This window comes from Cibotium barometz, chromosome 3 (genome assembly GCF_041138505.1).
Source record: "Cibotium barometz isolate CiBa-2024 chromosome 3, ASM4113850v1, whole genome shotgun sequence".
NCBI lineage: Eukaryota > Viridiplantae > Streptophyta > Polypodiopsida > Cyatheales > Cibotiaceae > Cibotium > Cibotium barometz.
The window spans coordinates 30695859-30722136 of NC_141048.1; the positions used below are offsets into that span (position 1 = coordinate 30695859).

Below are 26278 nucleotides of genomic sequence, written 5' to 3' on the forward strand. Positions count from 1 at the left end.
AAGCTGGACCGAGGAAGCATATTTCCAGCCTTCGCTCAATGAGGACTCGAAGGTACGAGCAGGATAGCTCCATCTTACGTGAACTGCAAAAGGTGCAGAGGCACATGCAGTGCACCATTCCAAAGCTCCCTTTCTAGCACCTTATCAGATCCATTTGTGAAAGGAATCTCTATGATGTGCATTGGCAGGGCTCAACATTGGGTTGCTTGCATGAGGCTGTGAGGATTAGCTCATTGAGCATTTCTAGAATAACTACGTTCTAGATTCCCATGCACACAGAGTAATAGTAATGTCAAAGGACATGTACTTGTTGCTACGGCTTCTTAGGTTCAGATATGACAAGACCCTAGAGCCAGTAGGCCTCACTGCTGACACAAGGATAAAAGATATCTTGGAGATCCCCCCGGCAAAGACGTACTACTGTCACTGAAGAGACCAAGGGAAATCATTCACGTGACACATCATAACGTAAAAAAGACCAACAACAAAGCCAAAAATAGGGAGGCTGATACGGAGAGAATTGAAAGGGCAAGGAGAGAAGCTGAATTTCAAGAATTGCATAGTTCTAATGTCTAGGCTTTGAGGTATTTTTCCCCCTCCTTCGTTGTGAGGTTGCCGGTGTGAGACACTCCTCAATACTTCCCTTTTCGAGGTGGAGGAGATTGATGTGTTATGTAGAATGCACAAGGAGGTCAACGACAAAGTTATGCAGGATGTTTTAAGGTTTGTTATGTTCCATGCCCTAAACTTTAATTTAAAATGTTATTCTTTCTCTAAGTAATACGATGTTAATTATCTATGCAGTCTGGTTTTATCAAATCTACCATGGGAAGCTCAGCGCAGGGTATATGTTTTGGATTCTCTTATATCCCCGCTTCTGGCTTCAAAGGATGTTTCCTACGTGGATATCTGTCCATGGTTTAGGCACATAGATACTAGATTTATCATCTTATACTGTTTATTGACTTTTGTAGTGGACATTAGAGTTTGATTAGTATAGATACTAAGGTGAAGCGATGCTATCTTGCTAATTCAACTACAGGATTTCAACATGAGGCAGTAAGTCCACGTGATCATTTTTTACATTATTGAGAGAGAGAGAGAGAGAGAGAGAGAGAGAGAGAGAGAGAGAGAGAGAGAGAGAGAGAGAGAGAGAGAGATTATTGACAATTGAAAAATGTTTTGAAGATCTATTAGAAAGTTAATAGCTAGTATTGAGGCCCTTACCCAAGAGGAGATTTTTGATTCAACGGAGATCATTAGATACAGAGTCCCATAACAACATGATGGCTTTAGTTGTGGTTGTAGAGTGTGCTACAACGCCATGGTGCTGCTACACGCAATGTTGGCATTGACCTTAGCAAATGCAAGCATGCATTTCTTCTTCTAATGATACCTTAGTTTCTTTGTACATTCATTCATTGATAGCACATATGTAATTTTTCGTATGTGTAGAATCTATGACTATCAGATTATACAGATTTAGATGTACAACTATATATGGCCCCAACAATTGAAACTCGAATTAACAATATTGGGCAACGAGAGCCTAATATGCCATATGCATTTGTGCCTCCTCCACAACGGCCAAGACCAATGCCACTCACGACAATATCCACAAATGCCAACTGATAGGGAGTGGATCCACCTTGGAGATTCGCCATCCCCTCGGTGGGAGCAAGCTATTGACTCTCTCCAACAAGAAGAGCACTCCCCCCCATATCAAGAGCACTCCCCCCCATATCAAGAGAGCAATCTTCCCCTACCCAATGATAATATTTTGCGTCAACACATTCACCATTGATACAATGTATAAATTTATATTGATAATGTGTAAATTCTTTGTATTAACTACTCTCGACATGTACATAGAATTTTCATGCTAAATTTTAACAAGGCATTTTTGTATCTCCATGTTACAATGATGATCTCTAAGAGAACTTGCTTTACGGTAATGTCTTTACATTAAATGTTCCTTTCGTTCTCCACAATTTTGAATTCAAGCTATACTAAGTTTACATTTTTTAAAATTTCAGAAAACACGACTATGAGACAAAGATATGGAATAGGGTTCCATATTCGAGCTAAAAAGAACTTCTATATTGCATGTCAGTATAACGCGATTTATGTTGGACGTTGGCAAGGGGAAGCCTTATATCACGTTGTACTGACTTGCACTATACAAGGTCTATATTGCACTAATATGTAACAAACAGGCTTATATGTAGAATTCAAAGTAATGTATGTAAATAATAGTTACAAAAAGAAGAAAGAAGTAACATTTATACAACAACATATAGACCAAAGATAACTCTTGAAATTTTATTATTGATAGAAAGGTTACAATCTCAAGGTTTCCACAACCTCTATGATATGTGGTTCGATACAAACAGAGAAGGTTTTGAAAGCTTCACTCCTGCTTCCGATTTTCTTACCATCTAACTTAAAATAGAAATACCTTGGTGCATCACTACACATCAATTGGATCTCTTGTCTAAAAAAGGCCAATGGCCAATGGCTTTCTAGATTGACCACTAACAGGTCTCGACCTTGTAAGTGGATTACAACATCGATTATGGAAGAGTGAGTTCCATCACACATGTCTTTATCCAAGCTTTGCCAGACACCTCTCCATAGTCGCCATCTTGTGTAATGAAATCACATGCATAAGGTTTGCCTCCCAATGAAATACCTGGTCTTGAAAATAATCAATGCTTAAAAGTAACGAATGTCACCCTAAAATAATTTTCTACAAAAAAATAAATAAATTATGTTTTGATTTCACTTGAATGTAACATCTGGTATTGTTACTTTTACATTCAATGGCATCTTCTATAGAGGTCCTCTTTACATCTCATCCATCCCCTAAAAATTGGTTCATCCAATCATTATCAAGGGACCTCACTTGATATGTTAACTTTGTTTTCTTGACACCCTCACATGATGCAAATATCTATGCAAAGGCGCTAAATGGTATAAACCAACTCAAATGGATGTCCTTAGAACCTATTGATGGTTACTACATGCATATCTATTCTTATCTTATTTTTGTATGCTGCAATGATGTTTGTGTGTAGGAACAAACCCACTCTTGGCTAGACAATGGTGGTAGTGGGATAGACTCTAGTCTACCAACATTATCATTTGCATTAGCCAAAAAATACAATGGAATTATAAAAGAAGATTCCCTGTATTGACAAATGGCTGGGTTGGTTATCATATAGCAATGTGCCTATCTTTGTCTGATGGAAGACATTAATTCTTCCACTGATGCACTCTACATTCTACCACTCCTCCACATTCGATGGATATAAAGCTGCAAGAAAATTTAATGCTTAGGTATAGAGCACAAAACAATTAGGTATTGAACACAGAAAACAAAGATTACTTATTGAATCTTACTATTTGTCTTAGATCTTGTACTTTCATCGTGGTGATGTAACATTATGTTCGTGTGCCTATAAACATGCTGCACAAGGACCTTTGATTGCACCATTTGTCTGCCTGCGGAACTCCATGATCCTACCCTTCCAATGCTTATTAGGATCACCAATGTCTTTTTGTTTTACCTTGAATGCTCCTTGAGTGCTGGGTCTCATCGCCGTGATCTAGTCTGACTTCCTAGAACGCTGAGGGATCCAACCTCCATTAGCATCCTTCCTGTTGAAAAGCTCCACACTTTCATTGCCACAAATGCCTTTTCTCCTAGAGCTCATCTACAAAGGAAAAAGAGAACATTATTACCATTTCATTGAGCTCAATAATCTAAATAACGAAAATAAATTTTTTAAAAAATATTGTGAACATTGCGCTCCGTTTTCCTTTGTAATCGAGTTGACAAATAACCCTATAAGTTTTCACAAATGACATCATGTGATCAGGAAGATTAATGAATATAACAAACAATATAGAAATCATGATTAGTAAACATAGTTTAATAAAGTTTACCAGACTATTAAGATGGAATAAAAAAGAGTCTGAGAGATGAAGTAGATATGGCAAAAATAAGTGGCATTGTAAGAGAGGTGGGAAACAAAGAGAACTAAGTTTAAATTGTGGAGAAAGACTTCAATCAGACTAGCTTTCAATTAGTCTAGCCTCTTTTCCTAATATTCCTTCTGACATATGTTTTGGTAGGTGGTATTCAGGCTTGACATTCTTCTATTTTTGAGTTTTATGCCAATATATTTTATTCCTATTTTTGAGCTCAAAATTTTGGGGGCCACTCTGACAAAAAAGATCCATGTTACATGGATCTAGAATCCAAGCACTCTCATTGGCTGGCCTTATATTATTTTAATGGGCTCTTAAAGGGCCCATTTGGAGCCCGAATTTTTCCTAATGCCAAAAAGTGGTTTCAAAAGTGATGATGTGGCATGTAACGTTACATTTTGGCTTCTTAAATCTTGTTTGTGGTGTAGGTAGGTAGAGTTTCTTAGTACTCTATTACAAACCACGTTGACAATTAGACCGTTAACATTATGAACATCAAGGTTTCGGTAAACTCCAAATTGAAAGATCACTATGGACCTCACTCTAAGATCACAACAAATCTTAGAACAGTTGATCTGTATACGGACCATGCACGAGTGCTTGCATCTCTGTGGACTAAGCATAATATACTTTGGTTGTTAAGTAGCACAACACTTCGGTTGTTTAGTACATCCTCATCCAAGAGATCGTCTCATGAATCCAGGACCATACAAGCACTGTCAGACTCTCCGCCTTGACTTTGTTAAGTGCAACATTCATTAGGCCTCAACGGGCTAGGCTACAACATCACGGCCCGAAAACGAAAGATAAAAATGGGCAATGGATTGATATGCATTATCCCAACAATGGAAGCTAACGTCCTTGTGTGCCTAGCTTTGTGTGTGACTATGCACACACAAATTAGAAAATGTTAGAGCTCATTTCTTGTGTGATTATATACACCTAGAGCCAAAAGAGAAGAAATTAAGTTACACTAGCTCTCCAATCATCTCGAATTCTTGGGACACAACACATTGGAGGTAATAGCTATATCTAATCCCATACCACCACAATGACAAAGGTGTCAATTCCTGTTGTGGATGTTGTGAATGAGCTATGTCGCCCACAAACTATATCCGGACTATGCCAGAACAAGACCCTAGCACACATATGTTACTTTGCTTAACACTTATGTCACTCTGTGTGTGTGTGTGTGTGTTTCACACACACCCCCACACACACATTTAAAGCACATGCGAGGTTAATATCCATGGGAACTTCCCCCAAGGCATTTTTTAATAGAAAAAAACATCAATAGTTTTTAAAAAATCAAAAACTAGGATAAGGTTCTGAGCTCTTATCCTCATGGCTGGCACCTCTTCAAAAAGAGAGTTAGGCTAAGAGTTTAGAAGAATTAAGGGAGCTAAGCTCAGATTTAGTAGAGTTAAGAGAGCTAAGATGAAAGTGAAGAGTTAAGAGAGTTGAGAAGAGGGGTTAAGAAAGCTAAGAAGAGAGTGAAGAGTTAAGAGAGTTGAGAAGAGAGTTAAGAGCTAAGAGAGAGAAGAAGAGAGTTAAGAAGCTCTTGGTAGATTACTTTGCCAAAATGAACCTAAAATTGTGTGTTAATATAGTAGGAGTTTGCTTGGTGAAGCAAGGAAGCTTACTTGCATTTCATTTGGATATCATTTTTTAAACATAATTAAAAAACTTATTTGATTTCAAAATTTAAATTGAAATTAAAATTTGATAGATATATTATTTTTAAAGCTAAAAAAATACATTATATTATGTAGCTATGTAAATACTATTTATTTTTTAATTTAAAAAATAAGTAATATTTTTTAATTAAAATCATACACATTTAAAATTATTTTATTTTTAATATTGATTATTTTCTATTTTTATTTGATTTTAAGAGATAAAATATTTAAAAAATCACATAAACTCATTAAAATATAGTTTCAATATTAAAAAATCTTTTTGCTCAAAGGATATATAAGTGTATAGCGAATATATGGGGCATGTAGATGATGTGATAGGTGTGCGGTGATGTGACATGTCCATGTGCATGTGCATGGGTTAACATGGAGATGGACACATCATATAATGTGGAGAGATGATGTGGAGTGTACATGATGTGGCATTACATAAGGTGCATGGCGGCATGGAATCACGTGAGGTGGCATTCCATGTCAACGCCTATGATGAAGTATGCAAACATGGCATGCCATGTCAACATCTATGAGGTAGCACATAAACATTGTTGAATTGTGCAATGTAAAATGTGTGAGAGTGAATCTTGGGCTTGAGTGTAAAATGTAATGTAAAATGTGTGAGAGTGAATCTTGGGCTTGAGTGTGTGAATGCACCCTAGAGGTGCTAGATATTATCTTGAGTGTGTGGATGCATAAGAGTGCCACATAGGTGGACACATGTATGGATAGTGGGCTTGAGGCTATATCTATATTAGAAGGCTCTCATTTCTATGATCCATACAACATATGCAATAGAGTATTGTTGTGGAGTGTGCTACTCTCTCTCTCTCTCTCTCTCTCTCTCTCTCTAGTAATGGCTTTCTAATTGGTGTGGTTCAACCCACCATAGTTTATGCTTAATCTGCGTTGCACAACACCATGATGAATCCCACATTAGGTTTTTCAACATGGTATCAGAGCTAGGATGGGCTCTTGATCATGGTTTAATATAATGTACATTAGATTGTGATTTCTTGATTAAGCATATGTTATATTTTCAGCATTTTCTTATGAGAAAACTTAAACACACTCTATTATCATTAATATTACATTAGAGAGAGTTTATGAAGTTGCTCATGGAGATTGGAGTTGAAGATTTTCAACAATTTAAAGATTTTGAAGTTGCCATTGAAGTTCAAGTGGAAACTTTTGCATCAAGGAGGGTGCAAATCACAAAGAAGTTGACAACAAGAAGATTAAACATTGAAGATTAGTTTGTGTATTATATTACCTCAAAATTTTTAGTGTGTGAGCATGAGATAGTTCTTATGTGGCAGGTTGCTATATCATGGGATCATGAATCCCATGGTTCTTTGCTTGTGGGCAAAGATGGAGGGGGTGCATGCTTTAGAGCATGTCAGTTGAGGTGTGGCTCATGGTTTTGTTCATGGAAGATGAGAAATGTTTGGTGGAAGCCTTTGAAGCTTTGGCGAGGAGAGAACCTTGGATTTCTTGCAAGAAATCCACTTGGAAAGCACCCTTGGATGCATGCTAGGATGAGAAGTATGCATGATATGGTTGAGGCAAAGCGAACGCAACAATGAAAAGCTGCATATGGAGCTTGGACAAGAGCTAATAAAGTAGAGAGTGGCAGCAAGAAGAAGGAGCTGCAACAAGCAAGGAATACTGAAGTGCTAAGGAGCTACACAAGAGGAGAGATGAGGTAATAGAACAACTGCTATCAGCATAGAGATAGAGAGCTTGAATCTCGTGAAGAGAAAGTGCAAAAGTAGCAGCTAGAAATCATGAAAATTGAGCAAGCAAGCTGCATAATTGAAGTAGCAAACAGGGCTGCTCAGAAAGGAGCGGCAAGATAGAGAAGCTCAAGGAAAAGCGTAGCCAATATAGTCGAGTGTAGTAATGAGAGGTGCTCATCGCAAGAAGAGATCGCTTAGTAATCAGTCTCCGCATGGTAAAAGAAGAAGCCTAGTGATACAGTAACATTCAGCGAAGGAAAGATGAGATACAGTGAGGAGAGACATAGCTCAACGAGCGTTATCAATAACTCTAAAGCCAGGCAAGCACAAGAACTTATGTAGAAGTGAGAGAAAGAAAGCAACAACGTGTGCAGGTTGCCATGAAAGCTCAAACAAGAGCTGATGAAGGAGACGACCACATGATTGTGGGTCCGATGCTGTTGTAGGTTACAAGTCTGGTGTGCAATTCAAAAGCTGCGAGAGCTAAAATGCCATTTTACAGAGCGATTGATGGCGGGTGTAGGTGGCAGCATCTAAAAATTAAATTTCTAAAGTAAAAGTTGTTTTTATAGATAAGCTAGCCCTAAGTCATTTAAAGGGTCCATCTACACACCAAGTCCTTCATCTTGAAGCTTCATCTTTTAGATGTATCCACACACACATGGGTACCCTGCCTCTAACTATGGCCAAATGAGTTGTATTTTTTTCTCTCTCGAGTGCCCTGAAATAGTGAGCAAATATTGGCTTGTAAAAATAAAGCCGTGGAAATTGTTTTTTTTACCAATTGGATTTAACGGGTGCGTTGCCCTTGCCTTGATGCATAAAAAGTATTTTTTTTTCGCACCCATATTATGAGGGTCCCCTACCTAAGCTTGGGGAGCTCGAAATAGATGTATTTGTGTTGTGCGTTGAGTTGTGCACGCATGGGCATCACACGTTATGGGTTTGTTTCTTTTCCTAGTCACATGGGAGTCCAAAAAGCACTTGGGTGGCTCTGCTCGAGAAAAATGATTCTTGAAATGTATAGGTTGGCTAGACACATATATGCACATACACCTGTTGAGATTGACAATGCCAAATTATCAGGGGTGAAAGTTGAATGGTAATTTGTTTTGAGAGATTGTATGCACACACCTAGGTTTATAAAAATTATTTCTACCTCTATCGGCTAATCAATAAGCTAGACCCATACTGCGAGTAGTTTTAGCTCCCAAGTAGACGAGTACACTCAAAAAATCTGTTGGACGAGCGGATTCAGATCTCTTACAACCTACACAATCTTCTGTTCTAGGAGCAGGAGCTATTTGATTGGCTTTACACCCATCCCAGGGTATCATTTCCAATACATATGTGGGACATGCTCTTACGCATTGAGTACAACCGATACATGTATCATAGATTTTCACTGAATGTGCCATTGAGTCTATTTACTCCTATCAGATTGATAGGAGTAAATGGTTAGGATACACCTCTTTCTTCCCACCCCTTACGTCGATACTCTTGATCATCAAGTGAAACATTCCCTTTCTTTATATGATTTACCTAATCGGATCTAATGCTTATAGAGAATTATTCCTTTTTTTTCATTACCTTATTTTTTATAAAATAAAAAATAAGAATATAGAAGTATAGGATAAGGAGAGAAACTTAGTTATCAAAGAGGGGGGGGGGGCAGTAACACGATCCCATCGGTAGCAATACCCGTTCTTCAATTGAACACCAAATTGAAGAGGGGTGTTGAAATGTGCCATGTAAAATGTGTGAGAGTGAATCTTGGGCTTGAGTGTGTGAACGCACCCTAGAGGTGCTAGATATTATCTTGAGTGTGTGGATGGATAAGAGTGCCTTATAGGTGGACACATGTATGTATATTTGGGCTTGAGGCTATCTATATTAGAAGCCTCTCATTTGTATGATTCATACAACATATGCAATAATAGAGTATTGTTGAGTGTGCTACTCTCTCTCTCTCTCTCTCTCTCTCTCTCTCTCTCTCTAGTAATGGCTTTCTCGGTGTGGTTCAACCCACCATAGTTATGCTTAATCTATGTTGTACAACACCATGATCAATCCCATATTATGTTTTTTAATAAACATGTAAAAATGATGTGGCATTAATGATGACTAGGATGATGAGGTTGTGAGTCAACTAGGTTGACCAAGTTGACGTGGGATAGTTGAGGTAGAATGATGCTTACATGGACTGATCTCTCCATGATGACATGGATAATTAAGGTGGTAAGGTGAGGTGGCATGAAGCTGATGTGGAGTCTTCCCAAGGTGATGTGGACACATGATGACACGGATAATTGAGGTGGCATAAAGTTGATGTGGACTCTTCCCAAGTTGATGTGGACACAAGGTGGCATGGACACGTAGGAGGTCTACCCACCAAGCCTAGATAATAAAATCTAACTTGACTCACACATGGAAAAATCTTTAGACTTGTTAGATTACCAAGCCTAGATAAAACCAAAGCTAAGTAAGCTTAGTTTTAGACTTGAAAGAGAAAATAAGGATTTTTACGTGGGAGGTATGAGAAAGAATCTTCATTTTCCCAAAAAAATCACAATTGTTAGTACAATAATCCTTCTAATTTTGATGTAATTTGTATCAATATTGTAATTTTTATAATTAGTATTAAACTTTCATAGGCATTCTCATAATTTGAAAGATTTTTACAAAAGAGATCTTTGAAAATCTAACCATTGGATTTGTAATTTTTGTTGAAATATACAAGTGAATAGGGTGTGTGTGGGAACAAGCTCTTGGATAGAGGCTGTAAAAGAGGAGATGTAATTGTGAAAGATCTTGTGAAAAGGTGAGAAGAATCTACTGGGAGAGAATAATGGGTAGCATGCGGGAATTTAGGAGTATGGAGTTATTCTGGGAGATAATCAGGGAAAAGAGAAGAGGTGGAGAGAATCAGGCAAAAGGTGGAGATATTCAGGGAGTGAATCATGGAGAAATCAATGGGATTTGATGCTTGATGTAAACTCTATAAATTGAGGCATAGCCCTAATGAAAATTTGCTGGTTTTTGAGTATCCATGCCTACATTAATCTATTTGCTAATTATTCACTAATTACATCTTAATCATTTCTTAATCACTTTGTTAATGATGTTGATTCTAGTGTATGATCCACCATAGCTCATCATTATGCTCAAATTTCAACATGGTATCAGAGCCATGCCTAGAATCAATTAGGTTTATGAGCCCATTAGCTAATTAATTAGGATTAGTAGATAATTAGCAAAAAAAATCAAATTTTTAGTGAGCTTTTCACTTCCCCCTTCACCCCCAGCCAGTGGTGGAGGACTCCATTCTCCTTGCACACTCAACCATTGCCCAAACCCTTCTAGCCCAAGATAGCTAACCCATAGGAGCTCTAGCCCATCAAATCAGAAGCGCAAACCGCCCCACGGAAGCTCCCGATTTTTGCTGATTAAAAAGCTACGTTTTTCTGCAATAAATCAATGATTTCTACTTCATCAAATCAAATGGATCTAATTCCTCTTAGCCCCGAGGGTTTTCAAGCATGCTCTACAAGCTGGTGAAGACAGAATTCAGTTTCATCAAGCCTACAGTGAGATCCAAGCCCTTCATCAAATCTGCAGGTGACTTTGGTAAAACAGAGATTAAGCTTTCAATATTTGATCAAATCTTGTGTTTCTTGGCTTAATCCTCTACTAGACTCATTGCTATTGATGCCTTTGAAAGCATTTGAGCTCATTTGAAGTGGAAGGCACCAGATCTGGACTCCCCGCATACTCTGTTTTCTGCACACAAAACAGAGCATTAATTTGCTAATCAGTGATTATTCAGTGCTAATCACTGTATTTTGGTACAATTGAGGGTTCAAATTAACCATTAGGTATCTGATACAGATCCCTATAACTTCAGATTTCAAATCGGAGTTGGTTTGGCACTCCAACCATCCCGTACAAATTGGTTACCCTTGATTCAGTGTAATTTCTGGAAAAATTGTGCTGACAAAATTGTGAAAATCATCATTTTGCATTTAATCCTTGGTTAATGCCTGTAAATCTCACTCAAATTCAAGATTATTCACAGCCAGAGTTGCATTTGGAATGTGCATGAGAATGAATGCTATACGCATTATGTATTTGGCACATTGCATCAGTGTAAAATGGGAACAGACACTGCCCTTGTCCAGAATAAGGCAAGAGGTAAGACCTCCCGCATAAATTTGGGTTTGCATTGCATAATGATACAAAATAAACATAAAAATCCCAAAGGAACTGTCAGCAAAACATTGAAACATGTTGCTCACATGGAGCAAAATGACCTGACGGACAAGCTCATGGCCCCAGCCATGAAAGAAGAAGAATATCTCTTCCCAAGAAGAGGATCCACACCAAGAAGATCTGAAGGAAGACATGGACACGAGAAGAGAAGCTGCCACGAGAAGAGAAGCGCCCCGAGAGGACTGAAAGAAGAGACGGACGCGTGGAGAGAAGCTGCCACGACAAGAAGACTGAAGACAAGAGAAGATGTGAGGCTCCAAAGAGTGAGGAGCCATGTGAAAATCTCTGAGAGAGAGAGAGAGAGAGAGAGAGAGAGAGAGACCCCACAACCCAATGTAACCTGCCCCAATAAAGTAAAACCACCTCTGAGCCACCCGATGATGTAGGCCACGTGGTAGATATATGTGTGAGCACTTTAGTCAAGGTCGCGGGCACTTATAGTAGCCTTGGACACATAGAGAGAGAGAGTGTCAAGGACTATGGAGTTTAGGGACTTGAGGCAGTGGTCGCGGACTGTCAAGTAAGAAAGAAACTTGATACAGGGTCCAGGTGTGCTGAGATAACTTGAGGGGAGGAGTAGACACTGGTCGCGGACTATCAAGTAAGGGGAGGCAAACTTGGTATAGGGTCTAGGTGTACTAGGAGTATTCACTTGAGGGGAGGTGTTGAAATATACAAGTGAATAGGGTGTGTGTGGGAACAAGCTCTTGGATAGAGGCTGTAAAAGAGGAGATGTAATTATGAAAGAACCTGTGAAAAGGTGAGAAGAATCTACTGGGAGAGAATAATGGGTAGCATGAGGGAATTTAGGAGTGTGGAGTTATTCTGGGAGATAATCAGGGAAAAGAGAAGAGATGGAGAGAATCAGGCAAAAGGTGGAGATATTCAGGGAGTGAATCATGGAGAAATCAATGGGATTTGATGCTTGATGTAAACTCTATAAATTGAGGCATAGCCCTAATGAGAATTTGCTGGTTTTTGAGTATCCATGCCTACATTAATCTATTTGCTAATTATTCACTAATTACATCTTAATCATTTCTTAATCACTTTGTTAATGATGTTGATTCTAGTGTATGATCCACCATAGCTCATCATTATGCTCAAATTTCAACAATTTTATATCAGCCTCACATTGTAGTAACCTTATCCTATCTTTAGTCACTCGATCCATTAAATTGAGATTTTTTAGTGGCAGATTGTGTACAACAAATAATGTATTGTACAAATTTGCAAGGCTTGAAATATTTATAGAAAATATGAAAACGCCTTTAAAAAATCAAGTTAAGCTCTATGTGAGTTTGTGACATTCAAAGCAGAAAGTTCATATCTATTAAATATTAACCATGGACAACTTTGGGACAAGGAGAGGAGAGAAAAGAGAAATCATGGGAGGTGGAGCAATTGGCTGGCTAATTACAATGAGTCCCCCCAAAAAAATTTCAAACACTTCATTGCTGGCACTTCATTGCTAGGGCCACTTCGCCTTCCTCTTTTACATACTGTAGAAACGCACGGGTTAAGGACTAGTATAAGTTAAGATGCAAAAGTTATTAACATTTAAAGAACATATTGTCCGCACCAATAGTCCAAATTTGGTACACGTTGACTCTCTACACATGGAAATAAGGACTCGCAATCATTCCAATATTTGATAGCATTATATTATTAGATGCCCACCTTTGCATGTGATGTTTCACATGAACTACCACTCCGCCTTCACCTATTTGTGCCCCGTGCTCTCCTGCGTAAATAAGGCACAATCTCTCCAATGATATTCCTACTCAGCCAATGGAGGACCCAACTGAGCATCCAGAGCTCCATCACATGAGTGGTTGTGCCAATGCGATGCATCACAAATGTCCTTACCAGCAACATTGCATGGCACGAACATAAGCATGCACAAGTATCTCCTGCCCCAGCCCCCTTCCTCTCACTACTCTCCCTCCTTAGATGAGCGATCCTCTAGCCAGGAATCCAATTCCTGAGTGTCATCCTTGCAGAGGCAACTCCCCCTCTTGCCCCTTGAGCTTAGCATTGACACTCCTTTCAGAGCTTATCAGACCTGGTGGAGACTTAGGTTTTCTCTTTGCCCATCACTCAATACATGACCTCCTCCCCCCCAGGAGGCCTTACTTATTTGTCTGAAGGGCTACTCAGTCAATTGTGCCTTCTTCAAAGCAACTCCTTATCGACACATCTAAGTTTAGGGATATTCGGTCACCATTGGGTTGCTTTACCAATGCCTCTTCCTTAGAGGATGTCATGGGTAAAGCACAAGGTTTCCATGAAAGTTGGGCGTGTAGAAACATAGATGAGCGTAAGAACAATATGAAGTACACGAATGCAAAGAACAATATGAAGTACACGAATGCAAAGAACAATATGAAGTACACGAATGCAAAGATTGCATTAAAACCAAGAAGTATACTAACTCAAGATATGTTTGAGATGCTTTATACAATGTTGTGAGCTTTAATATAGAAGGCTGGTCTGTTACAAGCTCTTACAACACAAACACATATCCAGTGAAAACTGGTTAGGTGCATGTGGGCGCCTATGCATGTATGCATGACACATGCATGTGTATGGTGGATATAAACCATTAACTCTCCCCCCTTCTAAAACCAAACAATGATTTTGTGAGAGAGATGCATGTGTGTATGCTATGATGTCATATGTATGCATGATGTAATATTTTCCAAGATTGAATGGGGCATATTTATGCAAAATGAGAGATGATGTATATGTTGGAGACTGCCAGCAACAACATCTTCTTCTTAGCGTGTGGTTGAGGCCGCGGTTGTGTGACATAGATGTCACGAACAAAATGGAGATGATCGAGGCTTACCAATGATTCCCCCATCTTGCATGAGAGGAGGGATGAATCACCAAGGCAGACTGTGGAGTATGTTGAGCGCGAGCGTTGCTCGTTGAGTCGGCTCCTTGAGATATCGATGAAGAAATTCGATGTTGAAGATGAGGGTATGACTGTTGATGAAGGACTAAGCCAACAAGAACCAATAAGGTTATGGTGAGAACCCGAAGGACAAGGAAATAAGTGCATCAAATGATGCAAGATATTTACATAGCTTACCTATGGGGGGTTGGGGGGGGGAGTTGGCGGAGTTGGTGGGTGTCCGTGGAACTAGGTCAATGGAACTAGGTTTTAGGGTAGAATGATCTAAATCATAGGAGATAAGGAAACCCAACAAAGAGATAAACCTAAAAAATGAAACAAAGTAAGAGATCTCACCACCACCACAGAGGGTTAATTCCCCCCTTTTTCTAAAGAACTGGGAGTGAGTGGAGTCAAGTGTAGTAGCTTGGATGTGGATGGAATGTGCTGGGTGTTAGGGTCCTCCTTACTCGAGACAATTTCTAGCACAACAGTAAAGACCTTAGATGCCACTGATAAAGTGGTTGTGAGAAAACTTCACCTGCTCTACTGGGACGTGGTTGAAGTGAGGCCAAGGTACCGATAGATTAGGGTTGAAGTTGACTCAGATCTTGGCCATGTTAGTATATCATGACCAGAGTTAGTTGGAAACACATAAAGAAACAATCTCCAAAGTAGACATGATGCCACTGTGGGTATGGTCTCCTTCACACAAAGAAAAAGATGGTTCTAAAGCCTTTCAAATGCTTAATGTAAAGGTAGATCAGTTGTTCACTATGGAACCCGCTATGTTGTGAGGACACAATGGTGCTGATAATGCTGCAATGAGGGTGGGACCTTCAAATAGAGGTCTAAAGCCCTCATAAGACTACATGATTACACAAAGATAAACACACAAGGTTAAAACATATGGAAGGGTGCATAGAGATAATCATTGGAGCCTTTGTGGTGACTCGTGTCATGATGGTTACCTCTTGTTTCAAAAGAGATTGTGTGTTACTCGACTTTTCAGACAATTTGTATTAGAGGAAATGCATCAATCACCATACAAGGGTCATAGAGTTGTGTCTAGAGAATTCTTTTGGCATTATCTTAAACAAGGTATAGTAAAATTTATAGATGAATGTTCTATTTGTCAAAGATTAAAAGCTATAAAGGTAATACCCAAGGACTTCTCACACCTCTATCAATCCTTAATGATACTTGGGAACAAATATCAATGAATTCCATTATGGGTGTGCCTACTATATCCAGTCATAAAATGACATGATTTAGAGTATAGTGGACAGTCTAAGTAAGCAAGCCTACTTTTTACCGTGTAAGAAAACATCAACTTCATAGCAAGACATGATCATGTTTTATCAAGCAAATCTTTGTGCATCATGGTTTGCCAAAAGTCATTTTTCTAACATAGACTATGGATTTTGTAGTAATTTTTGGATCACTCTTTTCTCCAACATCAGCATTAAGCTAGAATTCTCCACTGATTTACATCTGAAAATGAATGGATAGAAAAAGGCATTTTCGTGCTTTCCTTGAGATACTTTGTTCTTTTTAACAAACCCACAATTGAGAGGAATTGTAAACTCAAGCAAGAGAGAATGTTATGAGAATGTATTTTAAGCCCTCTTAAAAATATTATTCTACCCTCTTAGATAATTCTAGGACACTTGGATTGTCTTTGTGTCATGAAAATTTATGTTAATAGATATCATTTTAAAAATTAATACATTTGGTGTACATTTGTGTATGCTTGTGGCTTCCTATGTTTACAGTTGGTTTATATGGTGAATGATTCTTGGAGTACTTATGCTTGATGAACGTGTGTGGTGATGGTTTGTATGCCTATGGAATAATTGTTATTTATTCTTGGATTTTTTTATAGGTGAAGAGAACTCAAAAGATTGAGGCGAAATCACATTATTTTTGAATGGCATTCATAATTTTTTGGACAAGCTTTGTATATAAGTGCTAGCTTGTGCACATCCATTTATTTATTTTTATACTCATATACTTGAAGTATAGACTTGCTGATATTTATTTTTTAAAGCTAAAAGTTTTTCCATAGCCCTAAGTAATTTAATACTTAGGAGCTCTCTATTGGTAAAGAAAGAGTGTTGTGCAAGAAAAAGTATAACTTTTGTTTGTTTGGAAGCTTATGGCCTATTTGGCAATTCATGTGTGGGAAAATAGACCACACACACACACACGTGAGGGGAGAAGATTGCACAATGTTTGTGTAATGTAAGAGCTAAGTATTTTCGTGTGCTAATTTTTAAACTTTGGTTTATATTGAATTTGTTGCAATAGCTTAAGTTGAATGGATGAATAATTATTTTGCTTAAGAAATTATTTTCGTAAATTTCTAGGAGAGGAGCCTCCACCATAGCCTAGCCTCACTATACAGAAGAGGCTTCAAGAGGAGAAGACTGATGAGAGCACCTACGATATTGTGGTCAGTTTTGCAGCCTGCACCACGGGAGGAGTAGAGGATGCTAGAGCTTCATTGTAGACCCACATGAGGCCTCCTGAGAGCTCTTCACCACTTTAGGACTACGCTTTTAGTTGGATGGATTCCTTTTCCTTACAGCCTTAGGCATATTCAATCCTATGTTTTAGAGTCCTTTAGGGTGCACCTGGAATCCCCCATCTCACAAACATGGAGCTAGCGTAAGGCACTTAAGGCCCTCCTTCGTTGGTGCCTCGAAGAGGATTCCTTGTTGATAGCTCTCTTCCTTTGCTTTTTGGGATCTCATGGGAATGCCTCTTTCAATGAGTTCATAAGGGCTTTATATTCGAGATCATCCACATGGCAAGACAAAGACGACCATATCATGCTTTTAAACTCTACAATGCCATGGTGAACTAGATAGGCATAAACATGATGGGAAGCATGATACAATATATTAACATCATTATAAATTAGTAGGATAAACCTCCTCTAAATATGAAAGAAGTAAAAACCTATGTTAACATTGGTACTCATCATGTAACCAATACAAAAACTAAAGCATGATTGAATACACATAGAACATGATGAGGTCTAAAAGGAGGGCCAGAGAGCCATAGGTTTTTTGAGCAAAAGAACATGATACCCATAGTAAGCCCATCCCATCTACCATCTAGTTCACATGCAACACATCCCCATATGAGCCATTGTTACTAGTAGATGCGAGATGTCTTCTTAGGTGAGCTTGTCAGGTGCTTTTCATGTAGTCTTTCCTGCATTAAAAAATGAAGACATTGAAAGGAGCATATGAATGATTGATTAGAAGAATCAACGTAAAGGTACTAGGTATATAATAGTGTTGTAATTTTATTTCAATTTTTTGTGAAGGAAGAGCACACAATCTTTCAGTCCTTAGTGGAGTTAGGGGAACTAGGTGGGCCAAAATTGAACCCATGTTCTGGGAGGAGAAAGGGACCACCTTAACCACCTAGCTATTGTCCCCACCTCGAGGTGTTACAAATTGAACCCACGTTCTAGGAGAAAAAAGGAGAAAGGCACCGCCTTAACCACCTAGCTATTGTACCCACCTAGAGGTGTTGCAATTTGAATTGTTTCTAGGCAAGCCTTTGCAAGTTGTGAAGGCTTGTCAAGAAAGGTTCTAGGTAGATTTTGGGGTGCCTGTGTACGTGGTACCCCGTGGGCCCCAACATGAGCGGTCACCTAGCCGGTGACTGCCTCAATACTAAAGACAGTGGTACAGATAGCCATGCAAAAGAGTTATGAACATACGTTGGTGCGTTTGCTGTGATTCGAACCCAAGTCCCTGCCAAGGGAGGCGAAGCTCCTATCCACTACACCACGCACACACTTATGACATAAACACATGTCCATAACACTTTATGGACATATGTCTACAAATGGGCCCGTCACCGGCCATTGACTGGGTGACCGGGCCCATAGGGTGCCACGTACACAAGCACCCCGAAATATACCTACACTCGTCAAGAAAGATGATGTTGATTGTTACATTGTAGAGAGGATAATAGATGACGACTAGAGAGGCAAGGATAGATAGCTTTAATATAATATAAGGAGAGCTAGCATACACACCTCACTTGCAAGTGGTCACCTTCCGGTCTCATAATATAAATAGAGAGGATAATAGATGACGACTAGAGAGGCAAGGATAGATAGCTTTAATATAATATAAGGAGAGCTAGCATACATTGTAGAGAGGATAATAGATGACGACTAGAGAGGCAAGGATAGATAGCTTTAATATAATATAAGGAGAGCTAGCATACACACCTCACTTGCAAGTGGTCACCTTCCGGTCTCATAATATAAATACGCTTTGGGCTTTCTGTGTACAACAGCAAAGCCTGCCATATACGATTAGATTAATATAGTAATTATGATTTCAAGGTTATTTTACTCATGCAAGCGTAGATTAACGTGTATACAAGGTGGCAATGCCTGCATACATTTGCAATGTAAGAGTTAATCCAAAAGATTAATCTTATTTAAGCCTAAAAGCTTGGTTGATTACCTTGATATAGTTGTTTGTATCGGGAGTAAAACGATGGGCGGGTAGAACAATCAGGTCTCCTTTCTCCACACGCAAGCGTATCCACTCTCCATTATAATTACGGATGACCCAACAACCTAAAATGATTAATACCATTAATTAACCGGCGAGTTTATCTCATTATTTCATTAACAATAGCCATCGAGGTATGCTTGTTAATTAATCTATTATACACCTGTAGCGTGAGCTTTATCTACTGATTATCCTCTAATGATAGCCGATAAGGTATGTACAGTTGTTAATGTTAGATACTTAATCCTACCGCCTCCTTCTAGTATGAGCGGGCTTTCATCATAAGGGTGCAAATGCTCTTTGAAGAACGGCTTAATGTTCTCTTCGTAATCTTCAAAAAAACGGCTGCTTATATTAAGAGGTTAGAAAGTGACAGGTTACAACATGTTGAGAACTCTAATGAGAACAATGTCCATGCACATGACATACAGTTCCACAGGCCTTGAGCTTGCCTTTGACTTTATTGAGAAGTTTCTCTAGCTGTGTATCCAGCTTTTCTCTCTTTTCCTGAGTGTGACTTTCAAAAAACATAGAGTGCTTTGATGAGCAACACATCCTTGGAGATGACGGCCTCTCTCATCTTCAACAGTTCCTGAATTTGCTGTGTCATCTGGTCTACTTGCTTTCCTTTAGCTTTTTTTTGCAGCCGATGAAGCTTGGTGTCCAGGTCTTTCAACCGTCTTTGTATGCATCTTTCACCTACATGTATCAAGTTCTCTTTCGGCCTGAAACTATTAGCAGGCATACTATTAAAAATGGAATCAAGTCTATGTAACCACAAGCACCATAACAGTTCAGTTCTCAAGATAGCCCATAGTTCCAAGGTGCAACCGATGCCTTCTCCAAGTAACAAGTTTTTCCAGCCAAGGGTGTAACCATTCCATAGCTGAATGCACTTGACCAATGACTCGAAACATTTCTTTGCAATAGAGCAGTGCATGAAAATGTGCAGGTCGTCCTCCCTCTCCTTGCATCTGTGGCATTTCCCATCCCCTATGTTAAGTCTGAGGGCTTTAAGGTGGGTCTAAATAGCTCTGAACATGACCAACCAAGCTAGGCACACTTTTTTTGGTTCCACATATTTATTCCATAGCTTATCAAACAGAATATACCATTGTGATTTGTCCAGAAGGATTCCCCATCTCTTGTTTAGAGTGCAATGGATAGGATTAGTCCTCTGCTTGGGGGGAATAGGGAGAAGTCCTTTTTGATTCTTCCATTGGAAAGCTTTGTGAGCTGGCATATCTTTAATCGAAAGCAGTCAAGTGTTCGATTGGTGCCATAAGTTGATTCTTACCCCAATAAGGTCTAATTTTGCATATGAGACATTATATTCTCTGATCAGATCAGATCAGACCAGATCAGCTCTAGACATCCAAGACTTGATGTCTCTGTCCCAAATATCCCACCAATAGCAGATTCTTTTCCTATGCATCCTCAAAGCCGCTTCAGCTTGGGCATTATCAATTGGGGGAAGAGGAATGCTTGGCCACCAGATAGAGTCTCTCCCATGTATACCCCATGTGTAACTAGGCTTCTCAGAAAGGATAAGGTCAGTCTTGATAGCATTCCAAGCTGACCAAAGCGAATGGACCAGTTGTATTTGCTAGCCATAATTGTGAGCGGGAGGAGCTTCTTCCACTTGGGAAATTGTTTGAAATGGAAATGTTCAAGATTTCTAGTGATCAACCAAGCCTAGTCTTCAGAGGGGTAGAGAAAGCTTCTCAGCACCCACTTGGCAGCCATTCTATTAGCTAGATTGGACACGTCTTTGGTTCCAAGGCTCCCTTTACCTGTTTCCAAGCAGCAGCAGCATTCTCACCTGACTTTAGGGATTTTCCTAATCCAGGGGTCTCCTCCCCATAGATAGTTCCTGCATAGCCTTATGAACTGCAATAGATCAAAGTCTGGAGGTCTCAAGAAAGTAGATGATAGAAGGTATAATGAAGTGGTTGATTACCATCTTCCTAGCCCCCCAGGTTTAGATGTATTTTGTGCCATCTGGTAAGTTTCTCTTCCACCTTGTTTAGCACCCACAGCCATCTCTGCTTAAGGATGACCTTGAATCCCATGGGAATGCCCAATAATCTGAAAATCACTCCCTCTTCCAGGACTTTACAGCCAGCTTGAATCAGCTAGTCAGGAGGCTTGTCAATAAAGGTCCTGATACCTGTTTTCTTATGGTTAATACTAAACCAGAAGCCCTGTAGTAAATATCCAAGCACTCCCAAAAGCACTTAATGCTTAGCTCATTATTGGCAACCACGGCATTAGTAATCTTTTCCCAACAATAAACAACTATGCAAATGTTCTCTTCGTCGTAATCTTCGATCTTCCCGGGGGCTACTCTGATCACTGTCTCCTCGACACTTAGATTAATTAACGATTATGCTTGCTTACATTAGTCAATGGCTATGCACGCTTGAATTAATTAATGATCATGATTCATGAACGATTAGATTAATTAATGTAATCTTTCTGCATGGTTGACTTAAATACAGAAAAAGTGCAGTTAATACAAGGTCAACACGTACACAAAACTAACTAACTTCACGCAAGGAAAAACATTAATTCCCGAATAGAGATTAAAATAACACACAATTAAGCTCAAGATACGATCATTTTGTTGATTAGTACGATCAAGTTGATTAGTACGAGCAAATAATTGTAATTATCTACTTACACAAAACTTGTAGCCTTTAGTCATCTTGATCTTCTCCAAGGCCGGATTACATTCATAATCTTCTGTATTAATCTTCCAGCTCAGCACGCCCAGGTCTGAGCACCGATCAGAAAAAAATCAATGCAACCTCGTCAGATGCAGCCTTATATGAGAGAGACAAATCACGGATTAAATCCGCTAATTGACATCGATTAATTGAAATTAAGGGTGGCGATTCGGTGCGCATAACATGATTAAGGGTATTATTAGGAGTGAATAGCTTGGCAAGCTATGACTGCTGATCTTGTAGTAATCTGATGCTCAATCTCTGATTAGGGTTGCATTAATCTAGCGCATAATCTATGAGCAGTGAATCTATGATTAGGGTTCCAATAATCTGAGCAGAATCTATGAGTAGGGTGGTTGTGATTGAATGTGACGACTGTAGTGATTAATTGCTAATTGCAATCATTAATTGCAGCGTTATTTTATGTTTACCTTCTAAGAGCTCACTAGGTACTGGACGGTTTGGGGTGTACTTATGGTCCAAGCCTTTGATCCTCCAGCTTCTGCAATAATTTTATATTAATAGGATAACATAATGAGATTAATCCATGAATAAGATGAGATTAATGCATGAAACACTGAATCAAGACAATATTGGACACTGATCCCTTTTTCCTTTTATGGTCCCAGCACTAGCACTAGCACTAGCACTGGAAGAGAATATGGTTTGTTTTGACAGGTCCCAGCATAACATAGTGGAATTGGCAACTTAGCATAAGATTTGATTTGATTTGAGGCAGCATCCATGGGGGCTGGGAAGAGGGGTTTGGATTAATTCCTCTAGGATTAAGGGGTATGAGCTTGGATTAGGCCCAACAATTAAGGGGCTATTGAGCGTGAATTAAACCCAACGAAATGAAGATAAGGGGTATATTGAAGCTGGATTAGGCTCAAATGACATGAGGGTTAAGGATTGATTAGAGAGAGAGAGAGAGAGAGAGAGAGAGAGAGAGAGAGAGAGAGATACCTGTAGGGATGCCATGTTTGATTATATTGATGATGATGATGATCAAATGTTTGTTGTTGCTGCTTGTATAATTTGGATTTGGGTTTTTGTGGAAGCACAGCTAAGTGGGGGGAGCAAATCTCAAAATGTAAAAAGTAAGAGAAACAAATTCCCCAATTTTCACTTCTTTAAAAAAAATATTTACATGCTTTGCTTTTTAGTGACACTTTCTAGATTACTCTTCTCAATTGGTGGGGGAAAAAAACGAGGGTACATGCCACACTAATTTTCAATCTATTTACTCCATTTTAACTTCTCTCTTTCTTCAAATTTATGACACAAGGAAAAATAATGGATTCCCTTTTTCAACAAAGTATTAACTCTTTTATTTGGAAACCTCTTGTTTCCTTTCAACAAAAGCTAGTACACTTTTAAGAGAATTTTTCTATTCCCTCCTTGTAGTTTTGTGTTTTCATTTCCTAATCACACTATAGTCCACAAGTGCCCCACCTTTACATACATCCCATTTTCTAAAAGTCCCCACCTTTGAAACACCCATTTTTCTTTCATTTCCTAATCATATTTGGTGTTGATCACTATAGTCCACAAGTCCCCACCTTTGTAACTCTAAAATCCAAATATTTGTGCCCCTAGGTCCCCTTGCCCCTTTCTGATACCTAGGGCCTATCTTCCTATCAGAAATGAGAGTGTAGACATGTAGCATACGTTTTTATATACCTAGGGCCAATCTTCCTATAAGAAATGAGAGTGTTCACACGACATGTAGCATACATTGAACTCTTTTTCATTCTTTTTGATCAATTAGAAAAAATGTATCTTTTACATTGTCCTTCCCTACTTGACAAGACAAAAGATAACAACTTTCTTTTGCATGAAATCTATAAAGAGATTCTCTCCAAAAGTTATTGAAGTTTTCTTGAACTCTTTTATTACTTTGTGATTATCCAAACAAAAGACAAAAATGACCTTTTTCTAGAAAATTTTTTGAAGCTCCATATGAAATTGACCTCATAGAGGGATTCTCTCCAAAAGTTACCTTGAGCTTTTTTGCCACATTTAATCCTCCCCTAAAAGGCCGACAAAAAAACAAAAAAGCAATGGTTTCTTATAATAAATTTTTGTTAAAGGGATTATCCATATGAAATCAACCTACGACTTGGCCACCAACACTCTCTTGCTAGAAGCATCAAATTTGCCCCAACTAAAGATTTGCTCACATATTGCCACAACTTAATAGGAGGGCTGATCATGATAGTTTGGCACATAGTCATATGTCAAATTATGCCCTACTTCTACCCTAGAGGAACCAATCAAATCATATTGCAAATAGCCTCTTCAACCTTGCTATACAGAGTATACCTTGTTAATTTATCTTATGACAAACTACACCAAAATTGTCTCCCTTTAGTAAGGATATGTTAACTAGCCCGCACAAGGTGGTCATAGTTGATTAATGTTAAAGCGTATACTTGCATCTATGCCTCAAGCTTGATGGAGGCTCGTTACATCTTAGTGAGCCCCTCTCTAAGAATCCAAACCTCAAAAGTTATTTTCAACCCTCGGGGGGTGCACTACTAAGAAACCCTATGTATCACGTGAGCTCAAGGGGCATTTAAAAACCCCCTTACATGTAAATTTTTCATTGAATAAAATGACCCCTTTTCTTTATGGACTTACGGGTTTTTTTTAAATTGATTTAAAAAATCCCTTCTGTAAATGTATTTATGTAAATTTAACTTAAAATTTTGAATTTAAAAACCCCTTCATTTGAACTCACGTGGTATACTTACATATTTTTAGGTTAATCCCCCGAGTTTCAACCTTACTATATAAAGCATTGTTTATATGATTAGACTATAAACCCTTGCCCTTTGATTAGAATCAAATGTTATAGAGGTATCAAATGCCCTTACCCCTACTCCTCATTGTTACCACAATGGTTAGCATTACTACCAACGTGGCTATACCCCTTTTTTGCCATATCATTTTGTACCATGCAATGTGCTTCATGTAATAAATTTTGGCATATCTTTTGGCTTAAGACTTATGTAATGCTCGTGGATGACAGTCATTTACTGAGCTTACAACTTATATAATGTCGTTAGTATATACTTAGCCTATGAAATAAGCCTAATACTAGATCTTGGGTCCCCGGACATACATGGGTGGGCCGAATATTGTAGATATGAGGCTTGTATATAAGTCATTTTGACTACTGAAAAGACACATAATCCCATTATCACAATTAACTCTAGCTTTTGTGCTCTTGTGTTAATGCTTGCTTGTATGTTTACTTTCTCTTGATGCATGCTTTCTTGTTTGGATTATGGGGCTAGTGTGTTGATGGTGTTGCTTGATCTCTTCCTCTTCTCCCTCTTCCTCTCCATCTTATCTCTCCCACATTCTCACACTCACATAGATATTGAGGTTAATATTGAGTTTTCCATAGATATTGAGGTTAATATTGAGCTTTCCATAGAGCTCTCTCTCCCTCTTTTCTCTCTACCCACGTGCTAAGCTCCCTTGTCGTCGTGACACCAAGGGAGGCAAGGTTGAGGACCCTAGCATCCTCTTCTCCCTCTCCCTCTCTATTTTCATCTCTCCCCCATTCTCACACACATAGGTATTGAGGTTGAGGTTGATCTTTCCATAGCTCTCTCCCTCTTTTCTCTGTACCCAAGTACTAATCTCCCTTGTGGTGACCCCAAGGAAGGTAAATTTGAGGACACTAGCTTCTCCATAATTTACTGATTTGGGAATACTTAATCCTTACATAGTAGAGAAGAAATGAGGAATGCAAGGGTCTATGCCGGTTTGCACCCCTAGCCATTTGTGGTGGAACAACCCTCTCTTGTGTGGGGAATCTATGGTCCTCAACCTTGCCTCCCTTAGTGTCATCACAATCTAGAAGCTTAGAAATTGGGTAGAGAGCAAAGACAAAGAGAGATATAAAAAGCTCAATCTCAACCTCAATACCTATGTGGGTGTGAGAATGGGGGAGAGATGGAGATGGAGAGGGGGAAGAGGAAGAGATCAAGCAACATCACTCAACACACTCACTATACAATCCAAACAAGCAAGCACACATCATGAAAAAAGCAAACATATAAGCAAGCATCAACATAAGAGCATAAAAGCTAGACTCAATTGTGATAATGGGATTATAAATTAAAATGCCTTATGCATAGTCTCATATTTATAATGTCTAGCAACCCATGTAATGTCTCGAGACCCAAGAGCTAAAACGAGGCTTATTTACTAGACTAAGTATATATGACAGATGCTACACAAGTCGTAAGCTCAATAAATGACTATCATCTAGCAATACCGCAAGTTGTAAGCCCGAATATATCCCAAAATCTATTACATTAAGTACAAAATGATAGGGCAAAAAAAGAGGTGTAGCCACTTATGGAGTAATGTTAACCAATATGGTACCCCC

The 26278-nt window shown here is 38.8% G+C and overlaps 1 long non-coding RNA gene across 1 annotated transcript; it reads right to left on the minus strand.

The window, feature by feature from the left end:
* Window positions 1–21792: 21792 nt before the first annotated feature.
* Window positions 21793–23502, minus strand: LOC147639937 (uncharacterized). The gene is made up of 3 exons (XR_015269592.1): window positions 22837–23502; window positions 22302–22372; window positions 21793–21919 (listed from the first exon to the last, which is right to left on the minus strand). It is a non-coding gene; the product is annotated as an uncharacterized LOC147639937 (long non-coding RNA).
* Window positions 23503–26278: the final 2776 nt, after the last annotated feature.